We start from the raw sequence: 11,167 nt of genomic DNA, 5'->3' as shown, positions 1-11,167 counted from the left end.
GGCTTAGTTGCTCTCCTTCATTTGGCTTTCTTACTGTCCTTTCTTGGTGTCACTGCATATTGTTGTTCTTCCACTGTCCATGTTTGGTGTTGTTTGTCTGGGCTTTTACTTTCCACATTTGGTGTTTTCTCTGTTTCGTCCTTCTCCATCCCGTTTCCATCAGTTCACTCACAATCACAAACACTCCCACCCCGAATTAAAGGTTTTACGCCGATTGCCACCTATCAAACTATGCATGTTAAGGATTTACGCCGTTCAATTAGAAACTCGCCACCTGTTATGCCATAGCCAAGGATTTACGCTTACCCTGGCCACCTGCAGTCCCACCCCTGGTCAAAATTCTGGGTTTGTGATGTGCAGATCCCTGGAGTCCCGTTCTGGAGTCGTTCAAGACAAAAATCCCACGTCGTGTGTCGCTAGGGTTAGATTCAACCACTAGGGTTCCCAAGGTTAGGGTTAGGCACAGCTCCCAAAGTGGTTAGGGTTAGGCACAGTTCCCAAAGTGGTTGGGGTTAGGCACAGTTCCCAAAGTGGTTATGGTTAGGAAGAGGCACAGTAGGGCGTTAAAGTGAATGGGATCAGTAGGTCTCACGAGGGATCCCCAGAGCACAGGTAAGGTGGTGGCACTGGCGAGTTAGGTTAGGGGACTGAGACGCCCAAACGAAGGCGTAAGTGCACGGTCCTACGACACCCCACCAACACACTGAGGCTCCTCCTCCTAATGTCCATCATTCATTCCTTCTTTCAGGTTAGCTTACTTTCCTTTCTTGCATGATCTTTCTTCTTTCCTTACTTGGTGTGTTTTCTCGTCCATCTTGACTTCCATTCTTTCCTTGCTCGGTGTTTTATCATGCATGCGTGCATTGCTTATCTGAGTTGGCCTTTGTATCATAAGTAATAAGTTCTATTTACAATATATACAAGTGTGCACTATACCTGATGAGACCCGTGTTCGCGACGTTTCGGAGTTTGTTAGTCCTTCTTCAGGCGGAGTCTCATCTGGATGCAGTTTAACGTCATGCCCAGGACGGTTTGCACTTGACGTCTTGCTTGACTTTCCTTCTTTCCTTCCTTGGTGTTGTCCTTTTTGGCTTAGTTGCTCTCCTTCATTTGGCTTTCTTACTGTCCTTTCTTGGTGTCACTGCATATTGTTGTTCTTCCACTGTCCATGTTTGGTGTTGTTTGTCTGGGCTTTTACTTTCCACATTTGGTGTTTTCTCTGTTTCGTCCTTCTCCATCCCGTTTCCATCAGTTCACTCACAATCACAAACACTCCCACCCCGAATTAAAGGTTTTACGCCGATTGCCACCTATCAAACTATGCATGTTAAGGATTTACGCCGTTCAATTAGAAACTCGCCACCTGTTATGCCATAGCCAAGGATTTACGCTTACCCTGGCCACCTGCAGTCCCACCCCTGGTCAAAATTCTGGGTTTGTGATGTGCAGATCCCTGGAGTCCCGTTCTGGAGTCGTTCAAGACAAAAATCCCACGTCGTGTGTCGCTAGGGTTAGATTCAACCACTAGGGTTCCCAAGGTTAGGGTTAGGCACAGCTCCCAAAGTGGTTAGGGTTAGGCACAGTTCCCAAAGTGGTTGGGGTTAGGCACAGTTCCCAAAGTGGTTATGGTTAGGAAGAGGCACAGTAGGGCGTTAAAGTGAATGGGATCAGTAGGTCTCACGAGGGATCCCCAGAGCACAGGTAAGGTGGTGGCACTGGCGAGTTAGGTTAGGGGACTGAGACGCCCAAACGAAGGCGTAAGTGCACGGTCCTACGACACCCCACCAACACACTGAGGCTCCTCCTCCTAATGTCCATCATTCATTCCTTCTTTCAGGTTAGCTTACTTTCCTTTCTTGCATGATCTTTCTTCTTTCCTTACTTGGTGTGTTTTCTCGTCCATCTTGACTTCCATTCTTTCCTTGCTCGGTGTTTTATCATGCATGCGTGCATTGCTTATCTGAGTTGGCCTTTGTATCATAAGTAATAAGTTCTATTTACAATATATACAAGTGTGCACTATACCTGATGAGACCCGTGTTCGCGACGTTTCGGAGTTTGTTAGTCCTTCTTCAGGCGGAGTCTCATCTGGATGCAGTTTAACGTCATGCCCAGGACGGTTTGCACTTGACGTCTTGCTTGACTTTCCTTCTTTCCTTCCTTGGTGTTGTCCTTTTTGGCTTAGTTGCTCTCCTTCATTTGGCTTTCTTACTGTCCTTTCTTGGTGTCACTGCATATTGTTGTTCTTCCACTGTCCATGTTTGGTGTTGTTTGTCTGGGCTTTTACTTTCCACATTTGGTGTTTTCTCTGTTTCGTCCTTCTCCATCCCGTTTCCATCAGTTCACTCACAATCACAAACACTCCCACCCCGAATTAAAGGTTTTACGCCGATTGCCACCTATCAAACTATGCATGTTAAGGATTTACGCCGTTCAATTAGAAACTCGCCACCTGTTATGCCATAGCCAAGGATTTACGCTTACCCTGGCCACCTGCAGTCCCACCCCTGGTCAAAATTCTGGGTTTGTGATGTGCAGATCCCTGGAGTCCCGTTCTGGAGTCGTTCAAGACAAAAATCCCACGTCGTGTGTCGCTAGGGTTAGATTCAACCACTAGGGTTCCCAAGGTTAGGGTTAGGCACAGCTCCCAAAGTGGTTAGGGTTAGGCACAGTTCCCAAAGTGGTTGGGGTTAGGCACAGTTCCCAAAGTGGTTATGGTTAGGAAGAGGCACAGTAGGGCGTTAAAGTGAATGGGATCAGTAGGTCTCACGAGGGATCCCCAGAGCACAGGTAAGGTGGTGGCACTGGCGAGTTAGGTTAGGGGACTGAGACGCCCAAACGAAGGCGTAAGTGCACGGTCCTACGACACCCCACCAACACACTGAGGCTCCTCCTCCTAATGTCCATCATTCATTCCTTCTTTCAGGTTAGCTTACTTTCCTTTCTTGCATGATCTTTCTTCTTTCCTTACTTGGTGTGTTTTCTCGTCCATCTTGACTTCCATTCTTTCCTTGCTCGGTGTTTTATCATGCATGCGTGCATTGCTTATCTGAGTTGGCCTTTGTATCATAAGTAATAAGTTCTATTTACAATATATACAAGTGTGCACTATACCTGATGAGACCCGTGTTCGCGACGTTTCGGAGTTTGTTAGTCCTTCTTCAGGCGGAGTCTCATCTGGATGCAGTTTAACGTCATGCCCAGGACGGTTTGCACTTGACGTCTTGCTTGACTTTCCTTCTTTCCTTCCTTGGTGTTGTCCTTTTTGGCTTAGTTGCTCTCCTTCATTTGGCTTTCTTACTGTCCTTTCTTGGTGTCACTGCATATTGTTGTTCTTCCACTGTCCATGTTTGGTGTTGTTTGTCTGGGCTTTTACTTTCCACATTTGGTGTTTTCTCTGTTTCGTCCTTCTCCATCCCGTTTCCATCAGTTCACTCACAATCACAAACACTCCCACCCCGAATTAAAGGTTTTACGCCGATTGCCACCTATCAAACTATGCATGTTAAGGATTTACGCCGTTCAATTAGAAACTCGCCACCTGTTATGCCATAGCCAAGGATTTACGCTTACCCTGGCCACCTGCAGTCCCACCCCTGGTCAAAATTCTGGGTTTGTGATGTGCAGATCCCTGGAGTCCCGTTCTGGAGTCGTTCAAGACAAAAATCCCACGTCGTGTGTCGCTAGGGTTAGATTCAACCACTAGGGTTCCCAAGGTTAGGGTTAGGCACAGCTCCCAAAGTGGTTAGGGTTAGGCACAGTTCCCAAAGTGGTTGGGGTTAGGCACAGTTCCCAAAGTGGTTATGGTTAGGAAGAGGCACAGTAGGGCGTTAAAGTGAATGGGATCAGTAGGTCTCACGAGGGATCCCCAGAGCACAGGTAAGGTGGTGGCACTGGCGAGTTAGGTTAGGGGACTGAGACGCCCAAACGAAGGCGTAAGTGCACGGTCCTACGACACCCCACCAACACACTGAGGCTCCTCCTCCTAATGTCCATCATTCATTCCTTCTTTCAGGTTAGCTTACTTTCCTTTCTTGCATGATCTTTCTTCTTTCCTTACTTGGTGTGTTTTCTCGTCCATCTTGACTTCCATTCTTTCCTTGCTCGGTGTTTTATCATGCATGCGTGCATTGCTTATCTGAGTTGGCCTTTGTATCATAAGTAATAAGTTCTATTTACAATATATACAAGTGTGCACTATACCTGATGAGACCCGTGTTCGCGACGTTTCGGAGTTTGTTAGTCCTTCTTCAGGCGGAGTCTCATCTGGATGCAGTTTAACGTCATGCCCAGGACGGTTTGCACTTGACGTCTTGCTTGACTTTCCTTCTTTCCTTCCTTGGTGTTGTCCTTTTTGGCTTAGTTGCTCTCCTTCATTTGGCTTTCTTACTGTCCTTTCTTGGTGTCACTGCATATTGTTGTTCTTCCACTGTCCATGTTTGGTGTTGTTTGTCTGGGCTTTTACTTTCCACATTTGGTGTTTTCTCTGTTTCGTCCTTCTCCATCCCGTTTCCATCAGTTCACTCACAATCACAAACACTCCCACCCCGAATTAAAGGTTTTACGCCGATTGCCACCTATCAAACTATGCATGTTAAGGATTTACGCCGTTCAATTAGAAACTCGCCACCTGTTATGCCATAGCCAAGGATTTACGCTTACCCTGGCCACCTGCAGTCCCACCCCTGGTCAAAATTCTGGGTTTGTGATGTGCAGATCCCTGGAGTCCCGTTCTGGAGTCGTTCAAGACAAAAATCCCACGTCGTGTGTCGCTAGGGTTAGATTCAACCACTAGGGTTCCCAAGGTTAGGGTTAGGCACAGCTCCCAAAGTGGTTAGGGTTAGGCACAGTTCCCAAAGTGGTTGGGGTTAGGCACAGTTCCCAAAGTGGTTATGGTTAGGAAGAGGCACAGTAGGGCGTTAAAGTGAATGGGATCAGTAGGTCTCACGAGGGATCCCCAGAGCACAGGTAAGGTGGTGGCACTGGCGAGTTAGGTTAGGGGACTGAGACGCCCAAACGAAGGCGTAAGTGCACGGTCCTACGACACCCCACCAACACACTGAGGCTCCTCCTCCTAATGTCCATCATTCATTCCTTCTTTCAGGTTAGCTTACTTTCCTTTCTTGCATGATCTTTCTTCTTTCCTTACTTGGTGTGTTTTCTCGTCCATCTTGACTTCCATTCTTTCCTTGCTCGGTGTTTTATCATGCATGCGTGCATTGCTTATCTGAGTTGGCCTTTGTATCATAAGTAATAAGTTCTATTTACAATATATACAAGTGTGCACTATACCTGATGAGACCCGTGTTCGCGACGTTTCGGAGTTTGTTAGTCCTTCTTCAGGCGGAGTCTCATCTGGATGCAGTTTAACGTCATGCCCAGGACGGTTTGCACTTGACGTCTTGCTTGACTTTCCTTCTTTCCTTCCTTGGTGTTGTCCTTTTTGGCTTAGTTGCTCTCCTTCATTTGGCTTTCTTACTGTCCTTTCTTGGTGTCACTGCATATTGTTGTTCTTCCACTGTCCATGTTTGGTGTTGTTTGTCTGGGCTTTTACTTTCCACATTTGGTGTTTTCTCTGTTTCGTCCTTCTCCATCCCGTTTCCATCAGTTCACTCACAATCACAAACACTCCCACCCCGAATTAAAGGTTTTACGCCGATTGCCACCTATCAAACTATGCATGTTAAGGATTTACGCCGTTCAATTAGAAACTCGCCACCTGTTATGCCATAGCCAAGGATTTACGCTTACCCTGGCCACCTGCAGTCCCACCCCTGGTCAAAATTCTGGGTTTGTGATGTGCAGATCCCTGGAGTCCCGTTCTGGAGTCGTTCAAGACAAAAATCCCACGTCGTGTGTCGCTAGGGTTAGATTCAACCACTAGGGTTCCCAAGGTTAGGGTTAGGCACAGCTCCCAAAGTGGTTAGGGTTAGGCACAGTTCCCAAAGTGGTTGGGGTTAGGCACAGTTCCCAAAGTGGTTATGGTTAGGAAGAGGCACAGTAGGGCGTTAAAGTGAATGGGATCAGTAGGTCTCACGAGGGATCCCCAGAGCACAGGTAAGGTGGTGGCACTGGCGAGTTAGGTTAGGGGACTGAGACGCCCAAACGAAGGCGTAAGTGCACGGTCCTACGACACCCCACCAACACACTGAGGCTCCTCCTCCTAATGTCCATCATTCATTCCTTCTTTCAGGTTAGCTTACTTTCCTTTCTTGCATGATCTTTCTTCTTTCCTTACTTGGTGTGTTTTCTCGTCCATCTTGACTTCCATTCTTTCCTTGCTCGGTGTTTTATCATGCATGCGTGCATTGCTTATCTGAGTTGGCCTTTGTATCATAAGTAATAAGTTCTATTTACAATATATACAAGTGTGCACTATACCTGATGAGACCCGTGTTCGCGACGTTTCGGAGTTTGTTAGTCCTTCTTCAGGCGGAGTCTCATCTGGATGCAGTTTAACGTCATGCCCAGGACGGTTTGCACTTGACGTCTTGCTTGACTTTCCTTCTTTCCTTCCTTGGTGTTGTCCTTTTTGGCTTAGTTGCTCTCCTTCATTTGGCTTTCTTACTGTCCTTTCTTGGTGTCACTGCATATTGTTGTTCTTCCACTGTCCATGTTTGGTGTTGTTTGTCTGGGCTTTTACTTTCCACATTTGGTGTTTTCTCTGTTTCGTCCTTCTCCATCCCGTTTCCATCAGTTCACTCACAATCACAAACACTCCCACCCCGAATTAAAGGTTTTACGCCGATTGCCACCTATCAAACTATGCATGTTAAGGATTTACGCCGTTCAATTAGAAACTCGCCACCTGTTATGCCATAGCCAAGGATTTACGCTTACCCTGGCCACCTGCAGTCCCACCCCTGGTCAAAATTCTGGGTTTGTGATGTGCAGATCCCTGGAGTCCCGTTCTGGAGTCGTTCAAGACAAAAATCCCACGTCGTGTGTCGCTAGGGTTAGATTCAACCACTAGGGTTCCCAAGGTTAGGGTTAGGCACAGCTCCCAAAGTGGTTAGGGTTAGGCACAGTTCCCAAAGTGGTTGGGGTTAGGCACAGTTCCCAAAGTGGTTATGGTTAGGAAGAGGCACAGTAGGGCGTTAAAGTGAATGGGATCAGTAGGTCTCACGAGGGATCCCCAGAGCACAGGTAAGGTGGTGGCACTGGCGAGTTAGGTTAGGGGACTGAGACGCCCAAACGAAGGCGTAAGTGCACGGTCCTACGACACCCCACCAACACACTGAGGCTCCTCCTCCTAATGTCCATCATTCATTCCTTCTTTCAGGTTAGCTTACTTTCCTTTCTTGCATGATCTTTCTTCTTTCCTTACTTGGTGTGTTTTCTCGTCCATCTTGACTTCCATTCTTTCCTTGCTCGGTGTTTTATCATGCATGCGTGCATTGCTTATCTGAGTTGGCCTTTGTATCATAAGTAATAAGTTCTATTTACAATATATACAAGTGTGCACTATACCTGATGAGACCCGTGTTCGCGACGTTTCGGAGTTTGTTAGTCCTTCTTCAGGCGGAGTCTCATCTGGATGCAGTTTAACGTCATGCCCAGGACGGTTTGCACTTGACGTCTTGCTTGACTTTCCTTCTTTCCTTCCTTGGTGTTGTCCTTTTTGGCTTAGTTGCTCTCCTTCATTTGGCTTTCTTACTGTCCTTTCTTGGTGTCACTGCATATTGTTGTTCTTCCACTGTCCATGTTTGGTGTTGTTTGTCTGGGCTTTTACTTTCCACATTTGGTGTTTTCTCTGTTTCGTCCTTCTCCATCCCGTTTCCATCAGTTCACTCACAATCACAAACACTCCCACCCCGAATTAAAGGTTTTACGCCGATTGCCACCTATCAAACTATGCATGTTAAGGATTTACGCCGTTCAATTAGAAACTCGCCACCTGTTATGCCATAGCCAAGGATTTACGCTTACCCTGGCCACCTGCAGTCCCACCCCTGGTCAAAATTCTGGGTTTGTGATGTGCAGATCCCTGGAGTCCCGTTCTGGAGTCGTTCAAGACAAAAATCCCACGTCGTGTGTCGCTAGGGTTAGATTCAACCACTAGGGTTCCCAAGGTTAGGGTTAGGCACAGCTCCCAAAGTGGTTAGGGTTAGGCACAGTTCCCAAAGTGGTTGGGGTTAGGCACAGTTCCCAAAGTGGTTATGGTTAGGAAGAGGCACAGTAGGGCGTTAAAGTGAATGGGATCAGTAGGTCTCACGAGGGATCCCCAGAGCACAGGTAAGGTGGTGGCACTGGCGAGTTAGGTTAGGGGACTGAGACGCCCAAACGAAGGCGTAAGTGCACGGTCCTACGACACCCCACCAACACACTGAGGCTCCTCCTCCTAATGTCCATCATTCATTCCTTCTTTCAGGTTAGCTTACTTTCCTTTCTTGCATGATCTTTCTTCTTTCCTTACTTGGTGTGTTTTCTCGTCCATCTTGACTTCCATTCTTTCCTTGCTCGGTGTTTTATCATGCATGCGTGCATTGCTTATCTGAGTTGGCCTTTGTATCATAAGTAATAAGTTCTATTTACAATATATACAAGTGTGCACTATACCTGATGAGACCCGTGTTCGCGACGTTTCGGAGTTTGTTAGTCCTTCTTCAGGCGGAGTCTCATCTGGATGCAGTTTAACGTCATGCCCAGGACGGTTTGCACTTGACGTCTTGCTTGACTTTCCTTCTTTCCTTCCTTGGTGTTGTCCTTTTTGGCTTAGTTGCTCTCCTTCATTTGGCTTTCTTACTGTCCTTTCTTGGTGTCACTGCATATTGTTGTTCTTCCACTGTCCATGTTTGGTGTTGTTTGTCTGGGCTTTTACTTTCCACATTTGGTGTTTTCTCTGTTTCGTCCTTCTCCATCCCGTTTCCATCAGTTCACTCACAATCACAAACACTCCCACCCCGAATTAAAGGTTTTACGCCGATTGCCACCTATCAAACTATGCATGTTAAGGATTTACGCCGTTCAATTAGAAACTCGCCACCTGTTATGCCATAGCCAAGGATTTACGCTTACCCTGGCCACCTGCAGTCCCACCCCTGGTCAAAATTCTGGGTTTGTGATGTGCAGATCCCTGGAGTCCCGTTCTGGAGTCGTTCAAGACAAAAATCCCACGTCGTGTGTCGCTAGGGTTAGATTCAACCACTAGGGTTCCCAAGGTTAGGGTTAGGCACAGCTCCCAAAGTGGTTAGGGTTAGGCACAGTTCCCAAAGTGGTTGGGGTTAGGCACAGTTCCCAAAGTGGTTATGGTTAGGAAGAGGCACAGTAGGGCGTTAAAGTGAATGGGATCAGTAGGTCTCACGAGGGATCCCCAGAGCACAGGTAAGGTGGTGGCACTGGCGAGTTAGGTTAGGGGACTGAGACGCCCAAACGAAGGCGTAAGTGCACGGTCCTACGACACCCCACCAACACACTGAGGCTCCTCCTCCTAATGTCCATCATTCATTCCTTCTTTCAGGTTAGCTTACTTTCCTTTCTTGCATGATCTTTCTTCTTTCCTTACTTGGTGTGTTTTCTCGTCCATCTTGACTTCCATTCTTTCCTTGCTCGGTGTTTTATCATGCATGCGTGCATTGCTTATCTGAGTTGGCCTTTGTATCATAAGTAATAAGTTCTATTTACAATATATACAAGTGTGCACTATACCTGATGAGACCCGTGTTCGCGACGTTTCGGAGTTTGTTAGTCCTTCTTCAGGCGGAGTCTCATCTGGATGCAGTTTAACGTCATGCCCAGGACGGTTTGCACTTGACGTCTTGCTTGACTTTCCTTCTTTCCTTCCTTGGTGTTGTCCTTTTTGGCTTAGTTGCTCTCCTTCATTTGGCTTTCTTACTGTCCTTTCTTGGTGTCACTGCATATTGTTGTTCTTCCACTGTCCATGTTTGGTGTTGTTTGTCTGGGCTTTTACTTTCCACATTTGGTGTTTTCTCTGTTTCGTCCTTCTCCATCCCGTTTCCATCAGTTCACTCACAATCACAAACACTCCCACCCCGAATTAAAGGTTTTACGCCGATTGCCATCTATCAAACTATGCATGTTAAGGATTTACGCCGTTCAATTAGAAACTCGCCACCTGTTATGCCATAGCCAAGGATTTACGCTTACCCTGGCCACCTGCAGTCCCACCCCTGGTCAAAATTCTGGGTTTGTGATGTGCAGATCCCTGGAGTCCCGTTCTGGAGTCGTTCAAGACAAAAATCCCACGTCGTGTGTCGCTAGGGTTAGATTCAACCACTAGGGTTCCCAAGGTTAGGGTTAGGCACAGCTCCCAAAGTGGTTAGGGTTAGGCACAGTTCCCAAAGTGGTTGGGGTTAGGCACAGTTCCCAAAGTGGTTATGGTTAGGAAGAGGCACAGTAGGGCGTTAAAGTGAATGGGATCAGTAGGTCTCACGAGGGATCCCCAGAGCACAGGTAAGGTGGTGGCACTGGCGAGTTAGGTTAGGGGACTGAGACGCCCAAACGAAGGCGTAAGTGCACGGTCCTACGACACCCCACCAACACACTGAGGCTCCTCCTCCTAATGTCCATCATTCATTCCTTCTTTCAGGTTAGCTTACTTTCCTTTCTTGCATGATCTTTCTTCTTTCCTTACTTGGTGTGTTTTCTCGTCCATCTTGACTTCCATTCTTTCCTTGCTCGGTGTTTTATCATGCATGCGTGCATTGCTTATCTGAGTTGGCCTTTGTATCATAAGTAATAAGTTCTATTTACAATATATACAAGTGTGCACTATACCTGATGAGACCCGTGTTCGCGACGTTTCGGAGTTTGTTAGTCCTTCTTCAGGCGGAGTCTCATCTGGATGCAGTTTAACGTCATGCCCAGGACGGTTTGCACTTGACGTCTTGCTTGACTTTCCTTCTTTCCTTCCTTGGTGTTGTCCTTTTTGGCTTAGTTGCTCTCCTTCATTTGGCTTTCTTACTGTCCTTTCTTGGTGTCACTGCATATTGTTGTTCTTCCACTGTCCATGTTTGGTGTTGTTTGTCTGGGCTTTTACTTTCCACATTTGGTGTTTTCTCTGTTTCGTCCTTCTCCATCCCGTTTCCATCAGTTCACTCACAATCACAAACACTCCCACCCCGAATTAAAGGTTTTACGCCGATTGCCACCTATCAAACTATGCATGTTAAGGATTTACGCCGTTCAATTAGAAACTCGCCACCTG

This window comes from Vanacampus margaritifer, unplaced genomic scaffold (genome assembly GCF_051991255.1).
Source record: "Vanacampus margaritifer isolate UIUO_Vmar unplaced genomic scaffold, RoL_Vmar_1.0 HiC_scaffold_66, whole genome shotgun sequence".
NCBI lineage: Eukaryota > Metazoa > Chordata > Actinopteri > Syngnathiformes > Syngnathidae > Vanacampus > Vanacampus margaritifer.
The sequence above is the reverse complement of the archived record's forward strand: the minus strand, read 5'-3'. Positions refer to the sequence as shown.